The following is a 16,592-nucleotide window of genomic DNA, read 5'->3' as shown; positions in this document are numbered from 1 at the left end:
AGAATTGTGAGGGTCCCGAGGGTCATCTAGTCCACCCCCCCACTGCAATGAAGGAATCTCAACTAAAGCATCCATGACAGATGTCCACCCAACCTCTGTTTAAAAACCTCCAATGAACGCGAGTCTGCCACGTTCTGAGGGAGTCTGTTCCACTTTTGAACAATTCTTACTGTCAGGAAGTTCTTCCTGATATTTAGTTGGTATTTCATTTCTTGTAATTTGAATCCAGAGCACCTCCACAAGGAATCATAGGGACTGTAGCTTGCTAACTGTATCCCTCTGAATTGAGGGGTAAAGTACAGTTCCCAGGAGTCTTCTGGGGGTGGTACTTTAAATATATGGATTGTTTGCAGCAAAATATTCCTCTATAAATCAAGGTTCTTATGAGTACAGATGACTTCCACATCCAAAGTCCACCCTTTATCTCATAACGAGTGATGGTGATGGGTTATGGTAGAGCTAGTGTGCTTGTGCCCCCCTTCCTTTTGCATGTTTACTTAACTTAGAAGAAGAAGAATATGCAAAGAGGGCTTGTTATTACTTTAGCTTTCCAGCATACTCAAGGAATTGAATAAATGCTCATTCACCACAGCAATATTGGGTCTTTGAAATAATGTAAAGGTATAGAAACATTGTTCCCCAACAGAGCATTTAATTACCATACACTCTCCTTTCCCATCCTGGCTTGATGAAGGCTGGGAAAGTCTATATTCTGACAACATTCCAGAATTTTCAAGAAATGTCAGATTTCTTAAAGAGGTAGATTCTAAACCCACGAAATGGGTGCTTCCCTATACTGCCTGGCCTGAAGGCCATGACATTAGAAGCCAGAGGGGACCTTTAGCACTGGTCCTCCTGCAAATTTGGGACCCTGTTTTTTACAATAATGTTTCTTTACAATAACCCTTCATTCCCAAGATGGAGTCAAACTAGCCACAGACTTAGTGATGGACCTGCTCTGAGTCTTGGCATTAACATGGCTGCTATTCTGGAGTGCAGCATGAAGATTTTGTAAATTTCACAGCATCTGCAACTTTATCTGAAAGTTCCACTTGCCAGTGCCTTTAATTGTGTACACATTGCTCTAAGATTTTTTGTGTGTGTGGTGGGGGGAGGATGGAATACAAAGTAATAAATAATTTTTTCCTGAACATTTGGCAAATGTTTTGCTCCCTCAGACATGATGGGAAGAAGTTTGTTTTAAAGCAAATGGGAGATTCTCTGGATAAGTGGTGATGTTTCAGAAACAGTATTTCATGCTTTGCTGCTTTCCAGTTTCTCAAAACTACAAAGAATGAAAATTAAATATTTTTTGAAAGGACACATGTATAAGCAGCACCATAATTTATAAAGTAATTGGCACAGAAAACTGAAGGCTTCATATAGATGTGTGCAAGTATCTGTAAACCTCCTTGGCAGGAGATAGCTTAGAAGATCTTTGTTATGAGAAAGGAAAAGATTTGTGAGATACAAAATTAAAGAGTTGCAAAGAACTAAAGCAATCAGAGGTAGCGCAGATTGCCTTCAGCCAGCTGGTTTCTAAGCTGTCTTAATCATATTCTGAGCGAAATCCTCTTTGACTGTAGTAGTATTACAGTCTTCTCTTTGACAGGTGGTCTGCGGCTTGTCTTCTGTCATCTGCTTTGTGGACTATTTGTATTCCTAGTAGAAAAGAGTGTAGGCCAGGAGGGAGAAAAAGGAATAGTATATACAGGTGCTCTAAGAAGAGCACAAGAAACGTGATCTGCCTATCGGATTAGAAGGGCTACAGGGAGACTCACTGAATAATAAATACATCACGTCCAAAGGACAAACACCTCTGTTTGGAGCCCTACCTTAGGTGGTTTTGTCTTTAAGTCTTACGAGTTGTAGCTCTTCTAACATGCAAAGCACTTGATAAGCCTTCTCTAATTAATCCTGTTTTGTGTTTTGCATCAGGACTCTGCAGCTTGCAGATAGAAATAGTGGCAGATTAAGAGGAAAACAATTGCAAGCAACTAATGCTCTTTTAAGAGTTGCTGTTTTCCTTTCATTCACCCCCTCAGTGCTGGGTTCGGCTGTTGGAACATTGACAGGATCAGATTGTATTGCTGAATATGGCAACAGGACACAAGTTCAAAACAAAAACCATTTAGATAGGCGTCTGCAGCCAGCATACAGTGCAATACTGGCCTCACCAAGAATATTAAGTATCCTTCATAATATATTCAGAGAACTGCAAATGAGGTACAGCTAGCAGATCTAAGGTTGCAATCCTATGCACACTTGAAAGTAAGCAGCATTTTGCGTGTGCACACACACACACATCTGCATTAGGCATTTTTCATTCCTGTGTGGATGTGAAGGATATAAAGTAACTAGTACCTTTCTGAACAGCACCAATAAATTTGTAGCTTAAAAAAAACAACACACGCAAAAACCGACTGTTGTCATGAGAGCTTACTCGTTTGCTTAATGACTCAAATAGGAAAGCTATCCATGAATGCATTTCCTACAGATTAAGTTCATTAAATGTAAAAAGGTAAAGGGCCCCTGGACAGTTAACTGCAGTCAAAGGCGACTATGGGGTGCGGCACTCATCTTGCTTTAGGTCGAGGGAGCTAACCTAGCAGTTCGAAAGCACACTAGTGCAAGTATATAAAGAGGTACCACTGTGGTGGGAAGGTAAATGGTGTTTACTTAAATATATTAATATACTGAATCTACGTGCTTAGTTTAAAAAAAACCCGTACTAGTCTTCTCTGTATTATGCATTTAATTTTTATTTCATCTTTGCAAATACATTGCTTTTTACTCCTCAGTTGACTTACCTTGTCCTATCCAGTCCTCCTCCTCTTTGCTCCATCCTGCCTATAGCTGCCATCTTCTTTTTTTAATGACCTCGCTCCTAGACCTTTAACAGGCAGACTTGCATAAATTAAACAGGCAAAGCTTCCACTTCATATCTGTGCCAGGAAAAGCTTCATTTGCTAAAATTCTGCAACTCAGGAAACTATGAAAAGCATAAGAGCAGGGCCAGTAAAAGTTAGCACAGTTACCCTTCTTCTCATAATATATATTTAACACTTCAGCTGTTGCTTCTATTTTAATGTGTCCTCCCCTGAACTAGAATGAGTTTGACAGCCCCTTTTGATTCCTCCTTTTGATCCTATAAAGGTGATAGCACCACTTCTCAAGCCCTTAGTTGGGGTTGGCAAGAGCACCATTGTGCTCTCCAATATACTAATAGCCATGTAGCTCAAAAGGCATCATCCACACAGGAGAATGAGGTATTAGAGCCTTATTAGAGTGTTTGAACCATTGGATTTCTAAGGAGGACAACAGGTCACCAGATGAGGATAACATTTGACAGTGATTTTTACTGGTAAGAAGAGAATTGCTCCACATTTTTCTTCATGTAATCGACATCCACATCTGGCCCTCGACTATATCGGCAATGAGTTCTAGGTCTCCCATCTTTGTTGAAAACATGTTGATTTAAACATTTCCCCCCTCTTAATTACATAAGCATGGCTGCTAGGCATTATTCTTCCTAGTTAAGCCAAAAAAAAATTCCTGTTTTGACATTTAACAGCTGGACATTCTAGGAGTGTTTCCACAACAACCTGGGCAATATGTGTTTAGAACACAACATTTTTGGAAGAAAATGCAGAAACTCAGCTGGAAGCCAATATATCTGAAAATAAATATCAGTTGAAAGTGCCAAACCTTGGTGCAAAGCTCCCTCCCACCCCCGTTTTAAATGAGCAAAAAACTTCTGCCACCTCTACTTTAAAGGGAAGCCAACACTCACCTGAAAGTTTGTTATATTTGCCTCCACAATAAACAAGACCCCTGCTCCACTTTCATGGCAGATGAATGGTCAGATTAAAGTGGAGATAGCCTTAGCAGGCACCATCAGCCTCTAGATGTAAAACTGCTTGGTCAGCTATTTTTCTAAAGTTTGGGTGTCGTACAGCCCTTTCCCAGGAAGGCTACCTAATTCAAGGGATAATCTCTGTTTTATAAGACATAATGTTTCCATGCTTTAGCAGAAAATGTAACACACCTTAACTGGAGAACCTCTTCTATGGCTCTAAAATAATACATAATCTTGGGCAGTTTGTTTCCTCTTCCTCTCCAGTGTGGTGTGTGAGAATGTTGGTGACATTATGGTTGTTACTGGCTCATTCTGCGGAGGTCGTGCAAAGTTCAGTCTATTAGCAGTTACTTAGCTTATCTGTATATGTTCCTATTGGAAGGCAACTGTTCATTCTCATCTAAGAGCTCTGTAAACTAGTACCTCCTTCCTGCAATTCTCACAGTTCTCTTGCAGTCCCGTCCCCCCGCCCACATTTCTCCTTCACATCTTACCTTCTTTCATTTCCTTGACTTTAAAACAAAAACAAAAATTTCATTAAACTGTAGTAATGTCTTACCAGAAAAGTTATAATAGCACCCAGTCATAGTAGCATGCATGGTAGCATGCAGTCATTCATCTACCAGTAAACATTTGTACTGGGTGTTGGGAGTCTTTTCAGCAAGAGAGCTGCATTTCCTAGTAGACAGGGTTTTTTTTCGGGGGGAGAGCACTTTCTGGTGGTGGGTGAGGCGAGTAGAAGTGACTCTTACCTTTGGACAGTAGGCTACAGTCTGGCCACACAAAAGTCAGAGGTTCCTACATGTACATATCCCCATTGAGTAGCACTCGCCCAAGACACTTTGCTGCCTGAGATGAACCAGAAAATGGTGTCTCCCTGGGTGCTGGGTTAGAGCATGGATAGGGAATATCAGCCTCGTGGAGGCCGGATTGGCCACCCCTCCCAGATTTCCAGAGCCTGCTGCTCTGAGGCAATTGCCTCACTTCACCTCATGGTCCTGCCACTGAGGCAGGTAAGAGGCATTAATTATACTTCAAGGACACACCTCAGCTAGGGAAAAGGAGGGTTGTGGAGCAGGGTCTTGAGTTAAAGGGGAAAACTCATTTCATGGATTTCGGCTGCATTGCTTGAGTTTGAATCATAACCATGGGCAGTATTCAACTACCACGGTCCACTTGCACAATTGAACTCTCCCCCCCCACATGCCCTATGACCTCTCCATAGCTGTTCTAGAGGGTTGGGAACAGATTTAAGGGATGTGCAGGGGGAGGAGAATGTTCTGTTGCAAAAGGAGAAAGCCTTATGACAAACTTGGTGCTATACTGCAATATCCCGTGTTCTCCTTATATGTGAGTATTTTGTGGTTTCCTCTCTTTCCCCTTTTCAATTATGTGCTTTCTGTCTGTGGGTTAAGAGGCTGGCTTATTTAACCAGCCTGGCTGAGAAGCAGGAAGGAGGCTAGGGTGTGCATTTGTTGCTCTAAACTTGGGTACAGAATCTCCCTGAGGGGACCATGCTCCTTCAGGACCTCTATGACTACAGCATTACACTGGCAAGAAGTAACCCATATGAATCTTAAATTATGGACTTTGAGCACTAGATGACGCATGTACAGAATATTATTTAAAAGAGCAGGAGCAAAAAGAAAAAGAAATACGTTCCTTGACACATATCCAAGTTATTCAATTCCGTTCAAGGAATGCCAGTGCAAGTAGTAAACAGTTCACATGTGACTAGACAGATTTTAAAGTTTTCAGTTCAACAAATCTATTTCATGCAGTATAGAGCAAAGGAAAATATCAGAGCGTCTCCATTTGCCTCTAATTTAGATTATGAGACTGAGGCAGCTGTACTGTGTCAACTCACCCAATCTGTGTATTATTGACTACAGGGTTTGCAAGTTACAGCTTGCAAGTTTTAAGCTTTAATTGATTTGGTAGGCTAATCAAATAAAATTTTAGTTGATTGATTGGTGAGACCCAACTTATTTGATACGGAAATTTATTATTATTATATTTTTAAAAAAGCTATTTTGTTCGGTTATGTTGCTGCAATAGCAACTGGAAAGAAAATATTAATGATGGCTTCTGCCATGAAACCATGGCTTTCAGTTTGTCAAGTTATAAGTAATCTGACATTTCCATCAATGTCTTGGAACAACATCTATTTTGAGGATTTGGTAATATTTAAATGTATTTAAATTAAACCAATCAAACGGCAAATGGTTAATCAAAACAATAGCCCTAGTTTGGAGACTATAATAAGATACTCTGAATTTGGTGGGGTTTGGGAGAGAATTAAAAGGGTTGTAGCTGGTGGGTGAGGATTGTGAATGCTGAAGCAGGCCAGAAAAATGGTTAGCCACTGCTCCAAGTGGAGGCAAAAGTGATGACACAGTCTGATTCCAGTTGCCCTACATGTAGAATCCTTTGGAAACAATATGCAAAAGATGAGAAGGCAAAAGCTTGAGAATCTGCCAGCAGCCAAGGATCATCTGACAGCAGAACAAACTCAACTTGGCTTGAAAGCTTTATGCTCAAGAAAGTCTTGTTTTCTGAAAATAAGTTTTCTTCTTCTTCTTCTTCTTCATAAAGTATTCACAGAGAATATGAAGAAGAACTTAATGCAGCTTCCTAATGCAGCTCTATCAACAAGTCAAATGTGTTTATTCCCAAGACAACACAGGAACGTTTCCCCCCAAAATAAAAATAATAACCCTACCTAAACAGGTGCACTCATTTTGCTTAATTAATTATTTTGGACCTTACCCATTGATCCAAATACTCCCAAGGTGACCTGCATAAACATACAAAACAGAATTAAAGACATTAACATTTCAAACTAAAATCCAAAGCCCTATAGGCACCTAAATGTTCAGCCAAAATCACCGATTAGGAATTAACCATAATTTATTGCTCCTTTTTGGTTTATAAATTTTGAACTCATTCTACTATAATGTCATGAATGCAAATAAGTCTGGTGGCAGCAACAAGCAGCTCCGGCTCGCCCAGTCCTACCCATTGCCTTCCCACCACCACACTTACCTGACCTGGGGATTCTGGATCGTGGGCTCTACTGTTCAAAATGGGAGCCTCAGCGATTGCCCTCTCCCTGCCGGAAACAAACCAGGACTGCTCCAAGAAAATGCATGTGGGGAAAAGTAGCGCTAGGTCCTGGCGGGCCACCCCCTTACCCACTTGGCCAAGCAGATAGCCAGTCAATCAGGATTTTTCTTCTTCACTTCTCACTTCCCTCTGTGGCCCCTAGCCTCATGCTATGGCCTCCCATTTATGCATTTTTCACCTGTGTCCCCCTTGGAATATCCTGGGTCCCCCCAGGGGTCATATGGTCCCTGGTTGTGAAACACTGTTTTGTATGCACATGCACATGCACACAAGTATTAGCAAACTTGCAAATACTTGCAAAAATTTGCAAAACTGAAGCTCTTTTGTTGTCTCTTCAAGCTGTATGTGTTTCATGTGATTTAGGAAATTGCCCTATTCAAGGATAGCAGCTAGTAAATTCTTTGTATGTAAACTGCAGCCTCCAGGCACAACAATTTAAAAATAAAAATGAAAATTCTTTCATGTCTTTAAGCATGTTTCGTTGCATGAATCCTTAATGTTTGCTGATCACAATCTAAAGAGACCAAAAGGCCAGCCTTCTCCAGCAAGGCAAGGCCGTCCTCACACCAGCTCCCCTCCTCTTTTACAACTCCAGACCACATTGTACCGTGAGAGTAGGAGAGTACCACTGCAAGATGTGTGACTCAAGGACATAGAACAATAAGTAATATCTCTGGGCTGAGATGGATGTGGGATAGTAACTATTCTAGTACTAGCAGTTTGTCCAACCAAAAGGATGGTGGTATATATGGAAACAGGACCACAAAGATGGACAGGTAACTGGATGAGTGCTAGTCCCAACTTTCCTTCTTAGTCACCTGTGCAGCCTCACTTTTCTTTTCTGTGACTTCTGTTCCTTTCCTCTCTCTATCCCTTGCGATTTTTGTGTTTTCACCGCTTCATTCATGGCTTACCTCAGGTCACTGCCTCTTCCCTCTTTTCCTTTTTGCCCTGTTCTGCTGTAGACCCTTCCTGTGCCTTTGTGACAGTAGCAGCCTTTGCACCATCCCATGCTGTTGCCCCAGGCCTCTTTGCTCCTTCCCTTCAGGTGTGATGTTTGGCAGGTATGCAGTGAAGACTGCTCATCTCGCTTTACTGGCCGAGGGAGCTGGCATTTGTCCGCAGACAGTTTTTCTGGGTCATGTGGCCAGCATGACTAAGCCACTTGTGGCGAAACCAGAGCAGCACACGGAAACACCATTTACCTCCTCGCCGGAGCAGTACCTATTTATCTACTTGCACTTTGACGTGCTTTCGAACTGCTAGGTTGGCAGGAGCTGGGCCCGAGCAACAGGAGCTCACCCCGTCACGAGGATTCGAACCGCAGACCTTCCGATCAGCAAGCCCTAGGCTCAGTGGTTTAGACCACAGCGCCATCTGTTGTTTATTGTTGTTGTTTAGTTGTTTAGTCGTGTCCGTCTTCGTGACCCCATGGACCAGGGAACGCCAGGCACCTCTATCTCCACTGCCTCCCGCAGTTTGGTCAAACTCATGCTGGTAACCTCGAAAACACTATCCAACCATCTCGTCCTCTGTCACCCCCTTCTCCTTGTGCCCTCCATCTTTCCCAACATCAGGGTCTTCTCCAGGGAGTCTTCTCTTCTCATGAGGTGGCCAAAGTACTGGAGCCTCAGCTTCACAATCTGTCCTTCCAGTGAGCACTCAGGGCTGATTTCCTTCAGAATGGAGAGGTTTGATCTTCTTGCAGTCCATGGGACTCTCAAGAGTCTCCTCCAGCACCATCTGTAGAGGCAGGTATAAAGCCAAGGCTGCATTCAGTAGCATTGGCAGGAGTGTGAGGAATTCATTGGGAAGAAGTTTTGCTCAGTGCAAGGGATCAGCAGAGAAACTGAAAGTTACCTGCTGTATAACAGGGTGAGCTAGCATGATAAAGTGCTAGACTAGAGGATCTCTCTGTAAACTTGTATCTTCCTGGTAACCCTGAGATCACTGTTTTTACTGCAACTGCTTTTATATGTTTTATTTGTGATTGTTTTTAGAATGTTGTAACTATTAGATTGCTTTTGCTTTGCTTTTGTTTAAGATTGTGTATTTGTTTGCCTCTCTGAGCTCCTTGGGGAGGAAAGGCCAAGATATAAATGTATTATTATTCTTAATAAAAAGACCTCACCATAGCCTTATTTGGAAATTGTAATCATGTTGGAGCAGTGGGGCTGTGTGCACTGACTCTGCTGCTTCCATGCATAATCTTGCAACATTCACTGGCTTGTAAGAGGGCTTGTAAGCATGTTCACATGAATACACTTCAAGCCTTCCCGTGATCAAGAACCCTGCTTTATCAGGGTTTCTAATCGGAGGCAGCAGGGGTGGGGTCAGCATGTTCAAGCAAAAATGCCTCTTCAGACCTTGTTGGCAAATGTGGCATGTGGCTCTTTGACTCTAACATTTCATGAAAGACATTCTGTACTCTTGAGCATTTGCAGGTTCACAGAACACAATGGATGTTCTCCTTTCCCCCCAGAACTCTTTTACGTCTCAAAACTCCACAGAAACAGATCCTTCAGCTCCATTGGGTCCCATGTTTTTATATTGTTATTCTGGCAAATTTGGTCTATTCCAAGGATTTTCTGGTGGAACAAATTGTCCAAGCTGTCAGTCAGTCTTGCATACGTCGGTGTGAGGAGCCAGCAGGATTGGGACAAGTCAGGCCAGTGAAAAGAAGTTTCTTCCAATCTGTTTACACCACACATTGCTGGTTCTCATGTTTGATTAGAAAACATTTGGCTTGTTGCAGGTGGACTTGGGTACAGAGTAGATCAAATGTACCCTTCCGGTGGAAGCTTTATCAAGTCCCTTGGTTGTGATAGTCTTTCTTCAGTGAGTTTGACGCCTCTCTCTGTTGCCTCTAGTGGAGAGTGCAGGTTTATTCATACTGGGTTTACCCATTAACAGGAAAAAGCATCCTTTTCTATGTTTTCCCCCCCGTTGTAAAACATGATGAACAATGGGGGAGCTATTTTTCACTAATTCATATTTGTTTTGTGTAAGTTAATATAAAAATGTTCAAACAGTAGATTGTCTTGGGGAGGCTCATAGGACAGAGAATGACTTGTCACAGTGTTTTTTGTTGTTGTCTGGGTAGTTGCTTTAAACATAGAGTTGGTTTCATATTCTACCTGGAATTCTTGTATTGCCCTGCAATGAAGTTTTATGAAAAATATTGGTTTTCAAATTATGTGGTGATGTTCCAAGAGCATGGGGCCTTTTTTTGTTCTTTTCCTATGTTAATTTCCTTTCTTGATAACCATACATACTTGCTGGGTGACCTTGAATGTTCAGGGCTTTAAAATAGATTCACTGCAGACCTTAACAGTTATGGCAATCTGACGAAGTAAGCTTGCATGCAATTAGATGAAGGCTTGTTCAGCTCTCTTGCCATAGAAATCCTTTTAACTGCTTATCTCAACACTGATTTACTTCATTCTTCTTTCCTCTTTTATCAGCTATGCAGATGGTACCCCAGTAATGGATAAAATAAAGCAATGTTAAGGGTAGGACTTCCAGTATTTGGTGAGAGCGTGATGAAACAATCACACATATATTTCTCTTTTAAGAACAGTTTCTACAGGTCAGCAGGAGCCTTGGAGAAGTAAGCGGGATAATAGGTCTGATTTTCTGTCCTGTGTGCCTACAGTCACTTTACACACTGCTTTTTAGGCTTATGAGAGTAAGAAGCATGTGTTTGTAAAAAAACCATGTGTATCAAGAAGGTATACTTGCAATGGTGCCATGCTCCCTGTTGCTGCTCCCGTGAAGTGACCATTTGGCAAAACTAATCCCAGATTGTGTCAGGCTGCTGAAGCTGCTGATTTCATTTTACTCTGTGTTTGGTTTTAAAGTAGAATAGATGAATTAGGATGTTGAATTGTCCACACGACAGTTTTAGGAACCAAACAAGGTTATCAATGGGTAAATCCTGGAATCAGGTATTTGCACTGCCAGTTGGTCTCCAACTCTCTTAGAATATTTGAAGTGAATATTCCACTGTACTAGAAACAATGTACTTTCCCATTAACCAGATCACACAATGGTGGTAAAAGGGTAGATTTAAAAATAAAATGTAGACAGCTGATGCCCTTATTATCATATATGCAAACAAATATTTGCAGCTGAGACACATGCCATTTGCACTGCAAAACCAAATGAAACTGACACCAGGTTTTTACCAAGTACAAATACCACAAAGATAATTGCTAGCAAAGATTTTCTACCCTTAACTTACCCCATTGTCCCTGTTTCATCATTTAGGTATGGCTGGGCACACCATTTTCATCCTTCTGATTCCCACTGTCCAAGCAATCATAAGAACATAAGAAGAGGCTTGTTGGATCAGACCAAATATCTGTCTAGTTTAGTGGCCAACTTGATAACCCCGGGAAGCGTACAAGCAGGGCTTGAAGGTGGTATATCTCTCCCACAGTAGCTCCTTAGCAAGAGGTTATCAGCAATGATTATCCCTAATTATATATTCACTTTGTTTTTCGGGGCTACTTTGCTCCTCTGAGCAGACAAAATGGAGGTCAAAGGAAGGCCATTAGCTGTGGACCCAACTGAGAACTCTGGTGTGACTTGAGCTTCTTTGGTCTAGTTCAGAAACTGCAGGTAATGCTCCAGGAAGCATTAACAGTATGTACCTAAGAGCCTCATGCAGACGCTCAGGCTTGAAAAATGAACTTGCTGAGGGTTGTGGAGGATTGGTGAAGGAGTCTGCCAACATGATGCTACTTCCTCCAAGCATGTGTGATTCCATTCACTGTTCGGAGGAGCCTCCACATGTCTGAATGAGAGTAAAGATGAGACTACTTAGGAAGAAATGAAATCCTTCTTAGGGAAGCAGTAGGAGTTGGGCAGCCACTGGGCCTGTACGTGACTACTTTTCATCTCGCATCCGCAGACAGGTGTGACCAGGCAAGGAATGGATTCCCTTAATTGCTAACAAAACAAAGATGGAATAATGGGGGCAGGCAATAATTTATGTTGCCTACACATTCCCAAATATTTACCCTTCTGAAATGGGCCCTCTAATGACCAGGATATCCTGCTGTTATCTTTTGGTGAAACACCACAGCATCGTCTCCAGCTCATATGCTCCTCTATGTTATCTTGTTGTCTTAGGTTGTGCAAAGATGCAGAGAGGAAGCTGGGGTTCAGCTGGCAGATGGAGGAAAGAGGGGGTTTCTGGGTTTGGCCAAGTATAAATCTTATAAAGCTTGTATAAATCTTGAATAAATCTTGGCCAAGTATTAATCTGATGAAGCTTTAAACAAAACTTGAAATTGGAACCTTTTGTGCAAAAATCACATCAGTTTTGCTTGAAAGAAACGAGCACACAAAATGGCTTAGTGTGGTGTCATGGCTGAGAGAATGGGATGTGAGCCAGGAAGTACCTAACTAAAATCTCTGAATTATTTATTTCATAAAATGTATGCACCTCTTGATTGTAAAACAAACAAACAAACAAACAAACAAACAAACAAACCTCAAAGCAGTTTACAAAAAAAAGATATAACACTTTATCAATTGAAAAATTAACAATTATTGAAAACTCAAAAAGTTAGAATAACAATAGACTAATAGGGGAGTGTGTGCGTGTTGTGTGTGTGTGTAGAATCATAGAATCACAGAGTTGGAAGGGACCCCGGGAGTTATCTAGTCCAATCCTCTGCAGTGCAGGAATCTCAACTAAAGCATCCATGCCAGATGGCCATCCAAGGAAAGGAGAGCCCACAACCTCACAAGGGAGTCTGTTCCACTGTCAAACAGCTCTTACTATCAGAAAGTTCATAAATAGATATATATTTCTTTTCTAAGGGGAAAAACCAGTTGTCACTGTATAGTTAGGGGTGATGTCCAATATTAGCCATGAAATTAATGGGCATGGTTTTAATGGGTCTGCTCTGAATATGACTTAGTTGGACATCACCCTAGGTATCCTAAGTGCTGAAGTTGAATTCCGTGAGCGCCTGAAGGCATATGTGCTTAACAAGCCCTCTGTGACTTTAATAGCTGTCATAATATTGCTAGTTGTTCCTCGTGCTTTCACGAGGGGCTTCTCAAGGAACAGAAGCCTGAAGGAAAACCCAGTGAATGGCGTAATGGGACCAGTTCAAAGAGCAGGGGAGACAACAAGTTACAAACAAGTGAGACAGTAACAGCCAAAGGTGGTACCTTTAAAAATAATTACACTAGTAGTATTGGAGAGAAAATAAACCCATTAATAAGTGAGGAAGGAGCAAAGTCAGGTTGCTAATGACTCTGGATGTTAAAAGCTAACCTTGAAGCAAATTATTAAATTGCATCCATTGGATAATTGCTTTAATTACTTTAATTAAGAGCTTGGAAAAGTTAGATGTGAACACGGAAAAAGAGAATGGTTGTGTTTGTGAGTGTGTCTGTGAGGAGGCGGCGAAACATTGCATTGTGAATGGCATGCCACCCAACCTCCAAGCAGTGTGAGATTCCAGGGGTTTGAGGTGCTTTCCCAGAGTTTGACTTTCTTGTAATGAGAAACAGCAGAGACTGTGTTGTCATTATGATATTTGGTTTATTTACACACATATATACAAACCGAGCCTACGATGGCAGGGCTCACAGCATTAACACACCAAGACATCTTTTCTTCTCCTGTAATCACAGCCTTGGTTTTAAGCAGAAATCAAGCATGGCTGTCGCTCTCTGGCTTCTGCCGGCTTCCATTCCATCTCAGGGACGCTCCACCCCAGCTTTTGTCTTTCTCACTACCAGCCAGGTGAGGGAGGGGGCCCACTCATTTATTTTAAAAAAGAGTGAAAGGGAAATAGAACTGCATATAATGTGTATATGCTGATTTATATGTATAGATTGAAAACATGATTACTGTAATTTAAGTCGAAATAAAATATATTGCACCATAGTGATTAAGACTGACAAGGGGTCTGCTGCCCAGGTGCAAACTGTTGACAGGAAACATCTCACTTGTCATAGTTCTTTATCTTTAAACCAGTGTGGACTAGACAGCCCTTCAAAATAGAGGACTCCTTCAAATGGAGGACTGCCAGCCCTCCCCTTGCTCTAACTTCTCTGTAAAGTAGAGCAGTGGCCACCCTACACAATCTTGTGTATTGCCAGAAATATAATTTTCATGCCTATCTCACATGCAATGCTGCTTCAGTGCAGTGTGCCCATTCATTCAGCTGCTAGTCATCAATCATGCAGAAATTCTATGATGTAAATAAAGGTTTGGTTATTGCTTATAAAATGCCTTTTAATAAACTACTGCAGTGGTAATCTAGTGCTTCTGTACAAGCAAATGTCCACCGAAACATACTTAATTATTTCACATTTTTTTATTATAAAAAATAGGCAATTTAATTGTGTGTTCAAAGACAGGAAGGTCTTCTTTCACAGATTACCCAGGTTCTCCCTGTGCATGCCTTTGTACTGAAATTTGCTGCTGAGTCTGCAGCTTCAGCAATGCAGCTACAGCACTGCTCTTGCAGTATTGCTAGAAATGCAGCAGAAGAATTAAGCAGGCACTCTGACTGCCAAGAAACTGTTGTAAAAATGCAAACTGCAGAAGGGAGAGTGTTTCAGGACATATATCTATTACTGGTTCATGAAGAGTAAAGCTATCTCAGGGCTTTTAACACTAGGAACTATTGCAGTTTCTTAATGTTAGCACCCTGTCTTACTCCTGCGGTGTTTTATAGGGAACGGTATGTGGTAGGGATAGAGAACCTCCATTTGGAATGCAATCCCTCCCAGATGGAGGGAGAATCTGTGACCAGTAGTGTAGATGATTGTCATAGGACAAGAAAGTTCATTTTTTAGGTGCAGAGAAATAGATTTAAGATAAAGATTAGGGAAGCAGTTAAAAACTCAAACAAGTTGCCCAGGAAGGTTATAGGATCTTTTTTTCTTGGAAATATCACCATCATCATCATCAACAACAGCAGCAGCTGGTCAATTGTCAATGATTTTTTTTTTAAAATCCTGGAGTAAAGAGTATTCTGCATATTCTAAGGAGGTTTTCGGTTTCCCTTAAAAAAGAGGATTTGTAGCAACCCTGCATGAATTGAAAAGCTTGCACAGAAAATGATGTAACCTGCTCATATTTCAAACTCATTTTATTCTACAATGCAGAAGATATCTTCAACTCAGGCTAAGGAACTGTCTCAGCTGCCACTGACTTTATCAAATAATTGCATGACCGGAAGGCAATTGAAGATGACCTAGTATCACCATCTCAGGATTTTCCGTAGCTAAGGATTCCATCCTACCTTAGTGATTTCCAAATTGTTGGCTGTTAGATTGCCATCCAGAAGTACAAAGGTCATTTGGTAAGGTGCTTTCAAGGTTGGGTCAAGATAGGTGAGGGAACTACTACAGTAGCAAATTGGTTCTTGTTATAAAATATCATTCTTACACAAGCAGAGATCAGGATCAACCAAGACTGCACAATGCCAAGAGTATATGTGTAAAGGAATTTAGGCTGCGAGCCCCTACCCATTTATCTTGCACTAAGCTCCATTGAACTCAATAGGACTTATTTCAGAGTTGTCATTTATAGGAGTGCCTCATTCATTATTGTTGTGGCTTAACCAAGCAACCAATTTTGGGGTGATAATGCAATTTCTTCTTGCTTACACATAATTCATTGGCTGATGCATAGACATTCCACATTTTTCCTGGGAGAACTCTATCTCCTTCAGTCAAGGCATTCTGCTTCCTGCTTCCTTACCCGACTCTTCAGATTGCACCTGTTATATGTGTTCTCACTCATATTGTTTAATCTAACTCTTCTCTGCCTGTACTATCTTATGTACCTGTGAAGAAACTGGTTGTTACTTGCACTGTCTGCATAACCATGGTTTGACTGTAACCCTTTCTTAGCTAGAGTGTAGGTGGCAAACCGTGGTTTGCATAACACTGTGCTTGTTCTGGAACTTGAAACTTCAGTGTAAAGTTAGTTTGATTTTATGTTCTGGTAGAGCTAGGTTCTTATTTTGTTAATAGAGGTGGGGAAGGATAACATTCTTACACCAAAGCATTGAGGGGCAGAATGGGGGTTCATGCCTTTGAACCCTGCCCCACACCCTGCCCATACCAGCCTGCCTCCACAACTCAGTGCATTTAATAACGCTCACTGCAGTCAATCAGTGGAGGTAATGGACTGAAGAGCAGGCTGCATTGTGTCTGAGCTGAGCCTGCAGTCATGCCACAAAAGCTAGTCTGAGGGGGGTGGAGGAAAATATTTTGCTATTACAGTCCAGGGTGGACCATTCTGCATTTCAGACACTTCTCCCTTGCTCTTAAATAATTAATAATTAACCAGCAGAGGAATCTGGGCCAATGATTTCTGGTAATGCACCTATTTCAGTTTGGGTTTCTGCCTGCCATACCCACAGATATATGTAGGAGCGATGTGCTGAATGGAAGTATTTCTCCTTTTCAAAAACTTCATTTTTATATTTAAATTGCATAATGATGGAGGTGAAAAGCAAGCTTCATTGACAGCTGGACTTAAGATTTCTAAATAAATCTGTTTTGTGTTTGCAGTGAAATTCACAGAGACAAAGGCTTTGTTTTGCTTGCAAGCAAGGGTACC

At 41.4% G+C, this 16,592-nt stretch overlaps 1 protein-coding gene across 1 annotated transcript in view; it reads left to right on the top strand.

The window, feature by feature from the left end:
• Positions 1-16,592, top strand: part of NEURL1 (neuralized E3 ubiquitin protein ligase 1) — a 136,278-nt gene that overhangs the window by 46,933 nt on the left and 72,753 nt on the right. The gene's annotated exons all lie outside the window — the stretch shown is intronic.

Source organism: Podarcis raffonei, chromosome 5, assembly GCF_027172205.1.
Source record: "Podarcis raffonei isolate rPodRaf1 chromosome 5, rPodRaf1.pri, whole genome shotgun sequence".
Classification (NCBI taxonomy): Eukaryota; Metazoa; Chordata; class Lepidosauria; order Squamata; family Lacertidae; genus Podarcis; species Podarcis raffonei.
The sequence above is the reverse complement of the archived record's forward strand: the minus strand, read 5'-3'. Positions and strand labels throughout refer to the sequence as shown.